This window comes from Excalfactoria chinensis, chromosome 7, assembly GCF_039878825.1.
Source record: "Excalfactoria chinensis isolate bCotChi1 chromosome 7, bCotChi1.hap2, whole genome shotgun sequence".
NCBI classification, from domain to species: domain Eukaryota; kingdom Metazoa; phylum Chordata; class Aves; order Galliformes; family Phasianidae; genus Excalfactoria; species Excalfactoria chinensis.
The window spans coordinates 6,108,166-6,123,845 of NC_092831.1; the positions used below are offsets into that span (position 1 = coordinate 6,108,166).

General features: G+C 42.3%; 1 protein-coding gene across 3 annotated transcripts in view; it reads right to left on the minus strand.

Annotated features, from left to right (window-relative positions):
* Positions 1–14,226, minus strand: part of MGAT5 (alpha-1,6-mannosylglycoprotein 6-beta-N-acetylglucosaminyltransferase) — a 111,320-nt gene extending 97,094 nt beyond the window's left edge. Inside the window, exon 1 of one of the 3 annotated variants that reach the window (XM_072341343.1) lies at positions 13,732–14,226. The gene's annotated coding sequence lies outside the window, so the exon portion shown is untranslated. Of the gene's footprint in view, positions 1–13,060; positions 13,081–13,285; positions 13,487–13,731 lie in introns of those variants that run through there. The other 2 variants (XM_072341344.1, XM_072341345.1) reach the window with 2 other exon arrangements.
* Between the last annotated feature and the right edge of the window lie 1,454 nt (positions 14,227–15,680).

The window sequence follows — 15,680 nt, forward strand, 5'->3', positions numbered from 1 at the left end:
AACTTGAAGTGCATAGGTTAATACTTACAAAGTCCTTTTAATTTTTTATAGCACTCAGTATATCAAAACCAAAATGTAATAAAGAATTAGTTTTAAATTGCTATGTCTATATTATTATTAATGTCATCATATGTCGGACAGAATCTCTGAAGGTTGATCTCAAACCAGCACTAACCATTGAATCAACATGATGGAGAATAAAGCAGACAAGTGATATATTTAGCTTCATCCTATCTTTGTCCCCAGAGGAAAGAGTTCTTCCTTGTGTGAGAAGGGAAGGAGAAATAAAAACATTTGGAATGTTTAAAAAAAAAAAAAAAAAAAAGCCTAGCAAATGAAAGCATATTTTCCCCAGCACTGATGACCACTTTAAACACTCTCATACGACTATAAAATGATATTATTTGCCTTGGATTTAAGCTTATGTTTTCCCGTCTGACCACATCAGAGGGTTATTTTCTTCCCATACCCACTGCAGTATCCTGAATTTTTCAGTTTAAGTAATTCTGCCCCCTCCATCTTTTCAAATCATTCTAAAACAGCTGAAACAAATCTGGTAGTGTAAGTGTAATTCTGCACTTGACTGAATCTTACCTGTAGATTACATAATCCTTGTACATGTTATATCTCTGGCCCCACTCTTCAGTTCTCACCAGACCAGGAACTCCACCATGCAGGCTCCCTGGCATGTTCCCAAGTACACAAATTGAGCCTTACTCCCTCCAGAGCTCAGAAAACAATTCAGTTCTTAGCAAACACTTTTATAAAACCTAAATCATTGTTATCAAATGAAATGGCTTTCCAAAAATTAGCAAGAGTGGATCCACTTTACTAAGTACTTTACAAGGGCACAAAAGATTTAAATGTTACCAAATCTCTTTGCTGCTGCAACAGGAACCAATTATGGTTCCTGTTATTATGAACAGGAGATATTCATAGATGGAAGAAAAACAAAAACAAGTCTCTGCTAGCAGAAAATCTTGAAGCAAACCCACTAAGAGACTTCACAGATCACACGAGGATTAATTTGAAAAGAATGCACTTCTATAACCAAGTATCCATACTTCATAAAATATAACCTGATTCACATGGATCTGGACTGTTGGTTAAGTCACACTTCCACAGTCCCTTCAAAAACATTAGTTATCAGTTTAGTCCTCCAGCGTATCCGCAGCGCTAAAGCACTATAAGTAATTTCAGTTTAAGCATCAAGGCCTCACACTGGCCCTTCTTGAGGACAACAACAACAAGGGGGTTTAGAAATACCTCCAGTTATGTCAAGTGGTGGTCTTGGCTACAGCCTAGATAGTATCTTTACACTGTAGTTACATCCTAAATTCTTGGAAACATCAACCTGTCTTACTTCAGTGACATGACACATCCTACAGTAAACCACTATATAGAGTCCTAATGAAATAGTTTCCAGAACCAAACAGGAAATTCAACAGACAATACTGTTAATATCAAATATGGTCATAGTGGAAAAAAAAAAAATACAGACTTTGAGCTCACAGGGGAAAGTTAGGAGATTTCAAGACAGATACAGCAATAGAAGGCTTGCCTGAAGAGAAACTTCTATTAGAAGGACATCAATTCTTTGCCATGTATCACATGTAATTAGATAAAGGGCTCTTAGAGACACCTGGTATTAAAGATGCAAACCAGCAGTTAATGTAAATGCACATTTGAGGCTGCCAAAAAGATAATCTACAGTTTGGAATTAAATTTAAATGATCTTGAAACAGTAATGTAGCACTGACAGAGGGGAAAAGAAATGCCACTATAATGACACTGCCACAGCCAGGTGGATTTCTTCACTGGTTAGTCAAACTAGTAAAGAGAAAAATGCTGAGACACAGAATTACAGATTTTCTACTATTATGAAAATACTCATTCCTTTTTTCTCACTAAGGAAATGTGCTGGCAAATGCATCTTTAAAAGCTAAGTGGGTACAAAAAGCCTCATTCTGTTTAACTCTGTATCACTAGGCTACATAGATTTATCTTTTTAAAAGCAAGGACTTGACAGAACTTGCAGAAAACTATTTAAGGCATTATCTCAGCACATTTCAACATCCAGAGCAGTTCATTTCCTTTGTAAGCCACAACCACTGATAACAAACACAGACTGTCCTACCACCATGTTGTATCTCAGCCTACTGACTTATACCTGTATTCCACTGCAGAAAGTAGATGAACCTGCATCTGAGCCATGTACATGCAGATCATAACAGCACCTCTAATCAAAGCCGGGGAAAACACAACCTGCCATGAGTTAGTCCCTCATGTTCATTAGGTATGGTATAAAAAGACAGCAAATGTTCATACTAACAGCCTGACTGAAGAAAGCCTATATTCAATACCATTACCCTCTGTATTTGAGGAGCATATGAAATTCCTACCTTAAGCTTCAGTATCACTCGAGAGCTTCCATGCCTTATTCCAACTTATGCTGCTGTTTTAATTCTGAGAAAAGAATTACCCTATAGTTTAGTCCAACACATGACTTAAGGCTCAAGTCTGAAGAGTGCTTTGGAAATCACTTCTGTGTTCTTGTAACAGCTATTTAAATCCCTAATTATTTGATACTAACAAGTGTAACAGTTATTTTGGTGTATGGCTTTTAAGTGGCCTTTATTTATTTTCCAAACCTGAGAAAACACCTGGATTTGAAAGCAGTCAAGTAACAATGCTTTTTTTCTCCTTAGGTAAGGTTTCATTGTGTACGGGAAGTGCTGAGTCAGGACCTGAACCACTGATTGAGCACCTGGGGAAAGGACCCAGTCAGTCCTGGGAGCACAGATGAAGGCAAATCGTATGCGACTGGAAGGGGTGCAGCCTGGCTGCATCTGTCTGAAACCTCATTTAAGGGTTGACTGCCACTGGGGTAGGCTCTCTTTCTGGAGATCCCTTCTTGGTGAAGCTTTCCCCTGCAAACCTGGAATCTTCTGACACAGGTGAGCATCTTCTTCCCTTCCTTCATAGCACCTGTGTAACATGCATCCTTCTGTTGTTACACCTCTGTTGTAATGACTTTCCCGTGATGTTGATCTGACTAATTGTTACACATTCAAACCCTAATCTTTCTCCCATTAACTGCATTGTTCCTGCTCTCCCTACTCCAAGTTTGTTTTATCTCGTGGCGGGAAGTACTCTATCTTAACAACATAACCACCACCTCATCATTTCCTTATCATCCTACAAGATTCTTAAGAACTGTAAGGTTTTCCATTTGCTTAATTAAGAAATAAAAAAATAAAAATAAAAATGAAAAATCACCACTGCTGTTAGCACCTAGCTGCTACGGCACTCAGTTCTGTATTAGGCACCTAAAATCTGTACGCAACAAAATAGAGAGAATCGCTGCAAAGAGGCACTCAACAAAGCCAGATTTTCTGTAGATTCAAACCTTGTGCAACATGGGCAGAGTTAGATCTCCAGTAAAAAACGGCTCAGTCATTTCCGACAGTTGCTTAAGGTCAGTTGAAAGGCACATCAGAAGAAAGAAAAGGAAGAGAAACTGCATGAAGAGCTCTTGACAAAGAATTCTTTCAAGAAACAGAAGAAACAGATGCATGATCCACATGCCTTGAAAGATGTGTGATTCTTGCTTGAAATCAGCTGATTTTGATAATGAGCTGGTAGGCAAACTAATAGAAAGGTTCCAGTTTGTCCAGATTCAGACTAGCTATATGAATACCTCTAAAATTTCATTAGCTTCTGTTTAATTTTACAAAAAGTAAATCCATCCAGATTTGTTGGCTGGATGGGTAAGGAAGAGGAGCTCTGTCTTAGTCCAAGTCTAAAACTAAATGAATGCAGTAAATATTTTCTATATTACTTAAAAAGGAAACAGGTTATATAAACAAGAGAATTTCAGGAGAACATTTTGGGAGATAGGAAGAAACACACAAAGTAGAGCTTAAAAGCAGAGCGTGTGTGGGGGGAATAAAAAGCCAAGTCATCCTAGAAGATGAAATGCTTGGGGAAGAAAGGCAAAAACCACTCAAGTCTCTACTGAGAAAGAAAAGAGATTTTGCCTATTCCAGAGTACTGCAAAGATACCCAAAGCACTTCCTAGAAAAGTGAAGTCTCAGACAACTGACTTCAAATTCAGCTATTTCTCAGTGCTGACGCATCTGTTGAATAAGATATTTTATTCACTCAAGCCTTTAGTCTAGCAGAAGGTTGTTTCCAGTGGTGAGGCAGCCAGGCTGAAAACAGAAATGCTTACATTGCCTGCATACCTTCTAAAGGCCAAACAAAAAGAGCACAACAGGATTCGCCCTTCAGTCTTTCTAGGATGTAGCACAGAGAAGTTGGTGGGAATAGCAATAACTGAGGAGCAGTGACCAAAAAAAACCCCACCAAAAACAACCAACATGCTTCACATTAGATAAAGCAGGGAAGAAAGGAGACAGATACAACCCAAGATGAAAAGGAGGGGATGACCAAAACTCCCACATCTCTAGATTTATTCTGGAGAATTTTTAATACTGTTTCTTCAATTATATTTTTCCAAATCAGTTTTACACCTCAAACACTGGTGTGCTTTGTAAAAAAAGAAAATCCTTTAAAACATCAAATAAGGAAACAAAGACCTTAAGATCACAGTAACTGGACTGTCATCGTGTGTTCAGCCACACACAGTCCAAGTGAGAATGCACTGAAAAATAAAAACAAACACATTTTCTAATCATTTCAAATAATAACATTTGAATAATTTCTTGTTCCATTTGTCAAGTCCAACAATGATAGAGCTGGTCGGTACAAAATAAACAACAAAAAGGGCTTTCACCTCTATTTTTGTCAACATGACACATCTTTATCCCAAGCAACTGCAAATCAGGCAATTAAGCTGGTCCCAATTCCCACAATAGAGGCAAGGTAGAAATACTGAGCATTTTTATGGTTTGAGTGACTTCTGCCAAACGTCAGCAGCCTCTCTAATAAAATGTCAATTTTTAGTTATTTAACAAGGTGAGTGGCATATTTAAAAATACACTACAGCTTGTGAAAGAGCAAGAGTTTACCTTCATTAAAAAGTTCTTTTCATTGCACATCCAAAATCAGCAGCATAAAATCTGAGTTGTGTATCAGAAATTCACATATGGAGAAGGATATTTTTCTCCTAATTGGGATAAGCACACACGTGTATATTGATAGTAGTTAGAAAAAGGAGGGGTTTTTGTTTTTTGAAAAGGGACATTAGTCTGTTAGATAAAACTGGGAACACTTGGCCTACCGGACAGAGCATTAACCCTCTACCCAGCATTTTAAATACTAAGAACACAATCTTTTAATGAGGCTGATGCTCCAGCAAAGCCAGCTGTCATTGAGAAGCAGCTTTACCCTCTTCTAAGCTCCTTCCCCAATTTACACCGGTAAAAGGTGAAGCTGCCTCAGGAACACTTTCATTGTGGGATGTGAACAACCAAAATGAAGAGGCCATTCATGGCCACATCAGATTCTCAACTGTTCTCTGCACTGCCACAGAAATGCTCTGACAGTTACTGGAGAGAGACATGGTATGGTGACACAGGTCACATCTAACTACAGCCTTCGGGGAGACCAGGAAAAGTAATGACATTCTCATGTAAAAGCACCAGTGAATCCAGGGTAATTTTCCTCTGATCAAAGCATCAAACAAAATATATCCTAAGCATAAGGTACAAGAAATTATAAAATGGCAATTGAAGACCTCTGGATTACAGAGTATTCTGAACAACTCATCTGGTACCTACTTATCAGTTGTGCAACAGAATTCAAGTATGACATATTCAACAGACAACTCGGGTTTGCCATATCAACTCATAAGATCGGAACAACAGTCTGAAGGGAGGCCAAAGCAGTTCTGGCAGAACAGAGAACCAGTGGTGCAATAATTCAGTTGGACTCAGTGCAAAAAGACCATTGAGTCCAACTTCAGGGCTAATCAGAAGTTAAAACATGCATTTGAGGGCAGTGCCTCTTGACCACTGACAGGCATGGGGCATCAAAACCTGCATAGGAAGCCTGCTCCAGTGTCTGAGTTCCTGTTCTCCAAACTAGACAAACCTAGGATGTTCGGCCTGTCCTTACAGGACGTGTCTTCCAGCCTTTTTATTAGATTTGTTGCCCTCTGTGCAAAAATAGTGAGAGTAAATGACAGGTGCCCAAATATATGGGATGCAAAAAGCCTTGTTCTTGAAACGTGCATGTGAAAGAAGAAAAACTGTTAATTTTTTTTTTTTTTAAACCTAGTTTATGAGAAATTAGATTATTTGGATGGTCACCTAACCCACCTTTTCAGATCTAAGAAATACTAATTAACATACAACAGATTTTCCTCACATATTGAAATTAGAGTTTGTTTTTTTTCAAGTGCAGTTTTCTAAAAGGGCTACCTTTTTTCTGACTCAGCTTGCTGCTTTCTCTGCTTTCGATGTGGTCACATGCATGCCAGTATCTCAGTATGTAAGAGAGTACTCTTAGACCATTTTAAGTAGCTTAATATTGGCATTCTTCTATAACATTACAGTGGGCAAGACGTGTAACCAGGACATGAGGAAGCTACTACGTTGGGAAGTGAATAAAGGTACAAGGACTTTAACACAAGCTGAACAGAACTGAAATCTGTTACAAGCAGATACTTTTTTATCAGTCACTACAGCTCTCAGAGGGAAGTTTAAGAGCACACTTGGGCCTTGTTGTACTGGTTTCAGCACATAAAGCCAGAGGTTTAAACTGCATCTGCTCCAGTAGAGCTTAAGTGAACTTCAGCATACCTCTTACATCAGCACAGAACTGCACCCACTGTGCAGAAAGATCTCCTTACATCATTAAAAAAAAGCCCCTTCCTTTCAGTACAGGCCAGAACACGCTACCAACAGTGCTGTAACCTGCTCCTCCACAGGCTGTTCAGCCAGCATGGATCAGCTAGCAAGATGAACTACTGGAGCAATGGCAGGCAAGTCCTATTGCCATGGAACTTCATCTCAGCAGCAAGACTCGATGGAAGCTGGCAGAAGCCAAAACCTTAATGATCTTCTAGTCTGAAACTCTTCCTTGCTCCCTATTTAACTTATATCATTAAAGAGAACCGCAAAATTCTTGTTTTACTATCCAGTTTATTTAACATGACTTCCAAAACTGAAAAAAAAAAATAATTGGAAGAGTATTCCAGTAAGAACTAGAGATTAGTATTTACTAGGTACATTCAGATTATATTTGTCTTTCAAGAGAAGTTATAATTTCAGAGCAAAGATTATTTCTAGAACTGATTTGAAAGTGAACTTAGTATCTAACAAAACGGCCATCAGAAACAAAAGTCTCTTACTTTCAAGTATAACGGTAACGCTCATTAACTTGATCACAGGCTTCCAAAGCATTCAGAAATGGTTGATTTTATATAGAGTAAAATAGCTGTAAGGGTGAGCAGAAAAATACACTGGAAGCATTTGCAGGATACTCCCTTTGCATGCTTTCTTTCCATTCCAGGAAAAGAAAAGTAGTTGCATAACATGGATAGTTCTACAGCATAAACAGAATGATACATTCTACTACGCAGTTAGAGAATCAATAGTGCTGAAGAACTGACTGAAATAACACAGCTCTAATAGCCTGCTCAGATATCCAGTACAACTGATCCTGAGTGCTGAAGGCTGAGAATTTATTATTTATTTTTTAATCATTTGCCTACACAGAGTATTCCACATCCTTTTCCTGTTCGGTCAGATCAGGAAACACAAATACTGATTTCACTGACAAATCCTCATCAAAGTACAGAAATGACAATTCTTCATTAAACCCAAGAGGAAAGAAAACAGTTTTCTCTCTAATTTTGCCTTGTTGAAGTTCACACTCAATTTCGGAACTTAGAAACACCAAACTTTCAGACAATAGCTGAGCTCTTCAAAAACCTCTCAAAGCCATTTGAGATCTCTGAATATTTTTTCAGACTCTTTCCTGAACTTGCTAGAACTTTTTCTTCAATCCCCACAAATGGAGATATATATTTTAAATGTTTTGCACCTGAAGTTCTAACAACACACAGAGACTGAAAGCACTCTCCTGCTCCCCTCAGTACTTGAAGTTATCCCTCTACGATGCTTACTGCCTGAGCAATGAATTGGTACCTCACTCAGACTGTTGAACTGCTTGGTTTTTAAATATCTCATTGCTACCTAAGGAATAGCCCCCTTGTCTAACAGCCCACCCTCCTCCTGCCAGAACAACTTCTGAATCCCCTGTATGACTGCATTTAGTCAAATACATTCCTGTAACAATGGTCAGAGTGTTCCAAAAGGAGAGATGCTGAGCATTTTGGAGCTGTTTCTTGGGTTGATTTTGTTTTTAAGGTGTGCTAAGCAGATGGGAAAGCTCGTATCCACATACAAGATGTTAGTATGCAAAGAAAACAGTGTTGTGAAGCTCCTTAATCACAGGTATTTGCAAAGAAGGTATGAAAATGTCAATGTAAGAATAGCTCAGAATTTTCCCAGGCATAATATACATATCTGCCTTGTTTCTTTTTCCCCTCTCACAGAGAAGGTTCCTTGCCAGGTGGCTCAAATTCCAAGATCAGGAAACACAAACACATCAGACACAGAAAGATAAAACCCTGATCTTTTTAGGAAAAGAAGTGGTGGTGTCCATTTTAACATACAATTCATACCAAAAATAAGACAAAGAAAACTGACAGTCTACATAGATGAAGGCGTGGATGCTGATGTTTACTTTTGCAGCTTTTCCATTTTCCATATTTATTGCTATTTTAATTATTCAAACGAGCAAGCTTTAACATTATCTAGGTAGAACAGAGCAATTCAAACCAACTTCAGGAAAAGAAAACTACCTGACAGTTCCTGTTACTTGGGGTACCGTTTTCAAGGCATTATCCTACAAGCATTTTTCTTACATGGATGTAGTCTTCTCAAAACAGGGGACTGAAGCAGCATGTCTCATTCATTCTACAGTTGGGTCATGCAAACAATTTCATTCGGCTTTCAACACCAAATGCTGTGACAATGCTTTGGATGAAAACAAATAAACGATGTAAAACCCAGATAATTACCAAAAAACATTCCTCAAATTTATTCCTTTTTTTTTTTTTTTCCTCTCTCAGAAATTTAAAAAAGAACATGCAAGTCTGATGCAGAGAGCAAATGGTACAGCACAACTTTCTTAATGGTATCTTAAATCTAGTAATATTACTCTTCTTTGTCTACAGCATGGAAAATCAAATCAATGCATGCACAGCTCCTGAACAGGCCCCATCAAGATAGAGTTCAAGGGCAACTTTCAAAAGCTGCACTGAAGCAACAACTGGAGATTGGGATTTTCATCCTATCAGACAGACCTGTGGGCAGGGATGGAGAAAAGAACAGCTCTCAGCAGCAAAGGAACAAACATGGATAGAGAAGGGAGGTGATAAGGAGGAGAGAGATAAGAGACGGCATTTTAAACCCAAGAGAACTGCTACCCTAGTGAAATCTATGCATATAGCTCTGCACTACCAAAGATCTTCTGTAAGAGTGTTACTCCACTCTAGTCACACACATCACAGACAAGAGGGCTATCACACAATGCACTGGTGTGTTAAGGTTCAGTCTCTTGAGACATCACAAGTTCAGTAAACCTCAAGGATGCAGCATATGGCAGAAATGAAAATTCACTGCAGCTTTTACCTTAACGACAACTTGATTAGAAGCTATCTGAAAATGCTCCGGGAGAACCTCAAAACAGGTTACATAAAATACTAATGCACCAGTCACAGCACTCATGTGATTGGTCTGATTCTTAGGGAAGCAAGGAAATGCAGTCTTAACAGGTAACAGACAGGAAACAGCAATAAGCTTTGTTTCCTAAATTTAACAAGGCTTAAGAATGAGGGTATAGTTATAAAGCTACTCTAAGGAAATATAGCAAAAAGGAATACATCACACAGCAAAAAAAACGTACATGAAGAAGGCAACAAATGACATGATCCAAGAACAACAGCTGGTAAAAGTGACATTGGTTTTTCTATCACTATGGAACTCCTTTCTTATTTAAAGAAAAATAAGTCACCAGAAAACCACCTGCCTGCTATTTCTTACCTATGAAAACTCCTTTGTCCGTAGGATGAGGTCAAACAAAGTGGTCGATTACTGTCAAATATATCATCTTTTATCGTGAAATAAAAAGCAGTAAGGCAAATATCAGTTAGTTGGACTAATAGTCAAGGTTAAACATTTCAGAATGCCTGTGGGATGTATGAAGAAATGTGCTTAGTTAATAGGAATAACAGGACCTTGTGAGACTCAAAGAAGGGCAAGGATCACAGGATTCTCAGCTCATACAAACCATGAATAATAAATCAAATGAATCACATCATTGACTTACAATCTTTCTCATGAAAAGGACTTTGCTACTTAGAGCATTCAGCAAGAGAATCCCTATCCCTCAAACTAATTTTCTTTTCTCTGTTCCTTGCTTAGTGTATCCCTAGTACACAAGCTGCTGCAAACACAGGCAAATGCCATGATTTTAACAGAAGTTCCTGGAAGAAGCAATATCTGGGCTTGACTGCATGAACACAGACCTCGGGCTTGAAGGCTTCACCTGATTAAAACCAACATGACAACTTTTTGCAAGGCAGAAACAAAACCCTGCCAATTTTTCTCAAGGTACAGCTGAGCTATTCTGTCTGGGACAGAAGACAGGCTTCCCACCCTGATGAAAGTTTGCATTGTCATGGAAAGCAGATGTCTCTTATCTGAGGGGCTGTATCAGCACTTGGGCCACCAGTCCTCCATAACTGCAGTCCCCAAACACTGTCCAATTACAGTACCTATCTCAATATTCAAATCCATTCACTGAACTAATGCTGGTTTGCATAAAAACCTGCTTACCTTCTTTTCACGGCTATGGATTACGGTAACTGTTACAAACACAAACAGAAAAAAAAATCCCAAGGAAGAACAAAAGTAGAGAAAATTAAAGGATGGCATTATATCACCCCAGTCTCTTAAACTCAAGACATAAGAATAGGAAAACTGCTTGATTTCTTCAAGTTCCTCCTCATCAGATTCCCCAGCCCATGAGCACAGTGCAGCACACTCATCTTCAGCAGATGCTCCTGATGTTCACTGCCAAGTGGCTGCAGCACTATTGCTGTGGTTCCAAATCAGGATAAGCAAGTGAGTTCTGCTGGCACTTTGGGAATAACGTATCATAAAGGAACCTTATGAATTAATAAACCAGGTCAGAACCTGGATATTTTTTCCCCACCATCTAAGTACACATTAAATCAGACCATGAAAGCAACGTTGTAACTCCCTTACCACTTACCTCTCCTACCAATAACACTGAAATAATTCTTCCCTTCTCTCAGTTCCACCTGCTCCAAATACAAATACTGCATTTACAAAAGTCTCCACAATACCAACCATGCAGCTATAGCCAAGTTACTCTGTCAGTGCAGGGCACTTAGTAGCAACAACACCTGAAGTTTCACTAAAATGTGAAAGCCAACGCAAGGAGGAAAACTGCATATTGAGCTATCTTACAGAGCAGCAAAACTGTCTGATGACAGCAGAATACAATGTCAGAAACAACAATATTGCAAGGTTATAAGTAAGACTGAAATTAGTGGGGCTACTAGGATGCTACACATTGACTCAAGTAGAGAAGTTGATGGTAGAAAGCTTTTTAGTTGTTAGTTGTTTTTGCTATTGCTGTCGTTTAAATCAAGGGAAAGGATTTTGGTTGGAAGAAGATGACTTAGGACTGACAACAGCTGTCTTTATTCTAAATCATTTAGGAATCCAGAGCACTTCAATATTTTGCCAGATTCTACCTCATGAAGCAGATTAAGGATTTTAGGGATTGGTTGCTGGCTGCTTCCCAAGTTTTAGGCAGTCTAGTTTCTGGACTTTAAACAACCTGATCTTCTTATATGCACTATTCAGCCACTTTGTCTTCTAGCATCTTTCCAGTCCAGGCTGTACAAGCCAGCTTCTTCCTAGTCAGAAAAATGAATTAACCACTCAGGAAAGGGAAGCATATATTATTTAATCCTTACACAAAATAAATTCACTTCTGTCTAACAGAAAGTGAAAACAATCCTTACACCTTAAAAAGAGTACTAAACATAGCTTTCATTAAACACACTGCTTCACTTTAGATTACTCCCTATATTCTCTCAGACAAGTACAGACTAGGAAGCAGTATGGCAAGTTATCTTCTATGTAATGAAAACACCAAAAAAACCAACATCCCATGAAGGATTTTTCCCCACCCTTAGGTTTAGTGCAGTCACCAGTAACTGTGTGAAGCGTGGGTCTTGTAGAAAGCACAATTTCTCACGAAGAACAGTCATTACACAGAGAGGAAGAAAGAAAGAGGTACATCAACCATTCAGATGCAATCGGGCTCAATGTCCCCAGGCAATACAGTTTCAATAATAAACAACAAGAACCAACTAGTTCCTCCTTTTAAAAATGGTTTTCAGCCCTTCATGAAATGGCAAAGCTATTTAGAAAGAACTGAGATTATCTGATCAAATTGGGAGCGAAGACATAACTCCAACAGGCAAACAACCTCAAATGCCGTCCTGGTGAGGACAAACATTAATAGATACAGCAAGTGACACTCCCTCCACCTTCTCTGTATTTTCTACACAAGGCTGTTTGCTGAGATAAAGCACTTACATTGTACTAAGTCAAAATTCACTCCTGTACTTAGGGATATGAGTCACACTGCTGAAAAGGCTACCATAGTATTTCATGGGGAGAAGCAACAGAGCTTGTCAGGCACACAGGAGTGTAAATTCAAGTAACACGAATCTCGAGAGCGAGCCTTCGCTTGAAGAGCATTCTATTCCTGCTGCAGCAACTGAGAGAGATTGGCATATCAAGACCTAACAAGAACGAATTCTCTCAAGTTTACTAACCTCAGTGCCAGAAAGGAGAAATTTGCCTTCAGAAGGTGAGATCCACATTACACTACATCTGGAAAACATGGAACCTACACTCCCTACATTAACATTTAAGAAAGACTCGACCAAGACTTTGTTCCTGAAAACGGAGACATTCACCTTCCCCTGCGCATACTGAAAAGTAACTTTGCTTTGGGGAGATGATAGAACTCAGTGGAGACTTCAGCGTGGGCTCCCGAAGCTGCCGCTCGTGCGGCTCAGTGCTCAGAACGCTCCGGGCCCACCGCGCCCTTCGCACCGGGCCACGTCCGTGCGATCCCAGCGCACAGCGCCGATGCGCGAACCTGGAGGCAGAGCATCGTTACATCCACCCTCTCCGCAAACCTTTGGCCGAACGCCGCAAGCCACGGCACAGCACGCGAGTGACAGCTTCCAGGAAACCTCTTTCTCCTGTTCTCCTCCTAGAAGCTCGCAGAACCACGCCGGCAGCAGGGGCATTCCGGCACCCGCTCACCGCACCGCACCGCCCGCCGCGCCCCACCGACACTTCGGCCCCGCAGCCGCCTCGTCCGCGGCGGTGCTCGGGAAGGTCGTTACGCAAGGTGACGGGGGCGGCTGGGCCGCAAGGCCGAGCCCCGGCCGCGCCTCGCTTCGCTCTCCCGGCCGGGCCGGGCCGCCCGCGGGCTGCGAGGGGCGACACGGCGCCGAGAGGCGGCCGCCGCCCCGCACGGCTACGGCGAAAAGGCCGAGGGAGCGGCCCCGTGACGGCCGCGGCCCGAGGGGACGGCGGTCGCGCGCCCCCGAGCCGAACGCCGCCCGCTCCGCCTCACCTCCTCCGACGCCGCCTGTGCGCAGCCCCCCAAGCCGGGAGGAGCGCATCGCCCATGGTCCCTCGGCGGAGGCCGGCGCGGGCTGGGCAGGGCTGGGCTGCGCCGCGCCGAGGGGCGGCCGCCGTGGGGGCCGGGCCACCCGAAGGCGGGCGGGCGTAGGGAGCGTCTGCAAAGTGCCGGCCGCGAGCCCGACCTCACGCGGCGGCCGTGCGAACTGAGGGGCCGGAAGCGCTTGCGAGAGGCAGAAGCAGGGAGCGTGTGCAAAGTGCCCGCCCGGCGGCTGAGCGCAGCTGCGCGCGCGGCTGCGGGGGGAGCGCGGCTGGCGGAGCCGTAACGGCCGTAACGGTCGCGCCCGCCTCGCGCCGCCCCTCAGGCAGCACGAAGCGGGTTCGTTCCTTCAGTGACGGGTTTTCTAAGCGTTACACGCGCACAGACAAAGGTACCGCGAATGGCAGCGCGTGTCTTTAAAGCTACAGCAGTAAACCAAGTTAGGGAGCTCTCACTGCTGAGGACGCCGATGTATTTTTGTCAGAAGACGCCCACGCTGCGCGAGTGGCGAGACGGGATGTCTGCATCGCGGCTCCCACGGCGGGAGGCGGCGCAGCGGCGGGCGCAGGGTGACACCTGGCGGCAGCGCCTCCCGCGAGCGACGGGTCCGGCTGAGAGCGAGCTCCGTTGTGGTTAACCGTAACCCCGGTAAGGAAAAGGAGGGATAGGTATAGATTATAGTAAGTCGCAGAGCCCTGGTCGGCGTCCTTTACAGCGTTCTTCACGTGCCGTGGAATCCTAGAACGGTTTGCGTTGGAAGGGACCCCGGAGATCATCCATTTCCAAACCCCTCCTGCCGTGGGCTTGTTACCACACACCAGCTCAGGCTGCTGAAGCCTCATCCTACCTGGCCTTGAGCCCCACCAGGGATGGGGCACACGCAGATCCTCTGGGCAGCTGTGCCAGGGCCTCACCACACCCCAAGTAGGTAGTTTCTTCCTAACACCTGACCTAAATTTCTGCTATTTTAGTTCAAAGCTGTTTGTTCCCCTTTGTTCTATTGCCATCTACCTGAGTAAATTTGGTCCCCTGTCTCCTGCTTGTAAGCTTCCCTCTAGTATTGGAAGGCCCCTGTGAGATCTCCCTGGAGCTTTTTCTTCTCCATGCTGAACAAACCCTGCCCTTCTAGCCCACCTTCATAGAAGTGCTCCAGCCATCTGTGTGTTCTGGTGGCCTCCCCTAGGCCCACTCCAGCAGCTGCACACCTCTCTTGTACTGAGGGTCCCAGACCTGGATGCAGCATTCCAGATAAGGGTCTCAAAAGGTTGAAGCAGAGGGGGGACAAAGCCCTCCCTTGCCCTGTAACCACCCCTCTTGTGATATGGTTCAGGATGCATTTGATCTTCTATGCTGCAAGCGTACGCTGCTGGCTCAGAATTGTCATAAAGTGGTTACACACACACACAATAAGTACATAAAATCTAGGAAGTGGGTATGGTTTTGGCAACAATTTCACCAGATCTTTGGCTTGGGTTGAAAGGGAATTTACAAGTCATCTAGTATATCTTTGCTAATGTTTAGTTCATTTTAGGATTCTCCCCAAGACAAAAGTTCATAACACATGTGGCATGTGCTGAAGGACACTTGTTTGCACCCACAAACATCCTACAATGTGGCTGTGCAGGTCAGAGTCTCACTTTTCACCCAGCATTATGCTTTGTTCCTGGCTGGAGACTCTCCCTGTCGCTTAATGAGAGGCTGGGGATTTGGATGTTTTACAGAGCTTCCTGTGATCAAAGCCTTGAGCCTCTTTCTGTGTAAAATGAGTAATTTTTTGAAAGATCCACTGTGATGTGCAGCATTTGTGGAGCAGGCTCTGGCCACAGAGAAATAAGGCATTGAAATAATGGCATCTACTGCACTTAGATTCTTTTCCATTTATATTAGTCTTATTATTTAGG